The following is a 1,220-nucleotide window of genomic DNA, read 5'->3' as shown; positions in this document are numbered from 1 at the left end:
CTTCCAAAATCTGCTTGTTTTTATTATTTTATTGTTCTAAAATATTCAAAACTCTCTTGTGGAAGGGACAGCAGATGTGGATATGAAACAATTACTGTGTCTCTTTATATATAGGATGAGCTGACACTTCTTGAAATTTTATTTGAGAAGATGACACTAAATAGACTTTCTAAAAGGGTGGTTTTTAGGGCAGAATTTGAAAGCTTTGTTAGTACCCTTTGTATTATTTTGCAAATAATAAAATTGCATTTGAAACCTGAAGGGGGAAGTTCATATTTCAAATTCACTATAAAAATTGGCCTGTAATTAGTTATCTTAGATTGTGAACACAATCTAATGACACTCTGTATTTGGGTGTTTTACTTTTGACAAAACAGAATTTGTATGCTTCTAAGAATATTTTACAGGTTGAAACAGATTCATGAGGTATATGACCAAGGGCAGTGTGTTGGAAGTCAAAATACTTCATGACAAAAACTAGCAGGGAAGCAGATCGAGATCAGAAAAGCAAAGTGAAACGCTGTCTAGAACTGACAGTGCAGAATACAGCAGTGTAATGAGACAGAGCTCTTGCAGTTAAGGAATGGGAGATGTAATGTTCTCCCTGGAATGCAGTGGTCTGTGGCACTGCGGGACATAAAGCACAATCAAATTAAGTAAACAAAAATGTGAAGCAATGTGAGTACTTCATTGTAGCTTGAAAAATGTACAATAACAAAACTGAAACACTATATTCTAAGAAAACTTGCTTTTTCTTCAGAAGGCTCTCTCTTTTAGAGAGAGAATTTCAAATTCTTCTAAACTAAGTGTCCAAGTGAATAATATCTACTCTGCCCTAGTAGAAATAATGCCAAAATCTTCAAATGGCTATGCAAACTGGCCAAGATCAGAAGACTCTGACCCTTGTGATTCATAGGGTATCTCTGTCTGAATGGGACAACTCAGGGGTTTTTTCCTACAATCTCCAACGGTGGCAACATCCCTCAGCCCTTCACTGTCACATCTGACTCCCATCCCTTCCCCCTTTGGTCCTAGCTTGAAGCCCTGGTAATCAATCCAGAGAGCTTGTTCCCCAGCACACTTCTGCCCTGCTTGCTCACTTGGAGTCCATCAGGAGCCCATATACCGAGTTTCTCCAAGGCCTGCCCGAGCTCAAAACACCCAAAGCCTTGATCAAGACGCCACCCCCTCAGCCAGTCATTTACCTGACATGTTCTCCT

At 39.3% G+C, this 1,220-nt stretch overlaps 1 protein-coding gene across 1 annotated transcript in view; it reads left to right on the top strand.

Moving 5' to 3' along the window:
- The window catches only part of LOC104910938 (palmitoyltransferase ZDHHC13-like), a 7,588-nt gene that overhangs the window by 1,593 nt on the left and 4,775 nt on the right, over positions 1–1,220 (top strand). The gene's annotated exons all lie outside the window — the stretch shown is intronic.

The sequence above is a fragment of the Meleagris gallopavo genome, chromosome 5 (genome assembly GCF_000146605.3).
Source record: "Meleagris gallopavo isolate NT-WF06-2002-E0010 breed Aviagen turkey brand Nicholas breeding stock chromosome 5, Turkey_5.1, whole genome shotgun sequence".
In the NCBI taxonomy this organism is placed as follows: Eukaryota; Metazoa; Chordata; class Aves; order Galliformes; family Phasianidae; genus Meleagris; species Meleagris gallopavo.
Note: the sequence above shows the minus strand (reverse complement) of the source record. Positions and strands in the feature narration are given on the sequence as shown.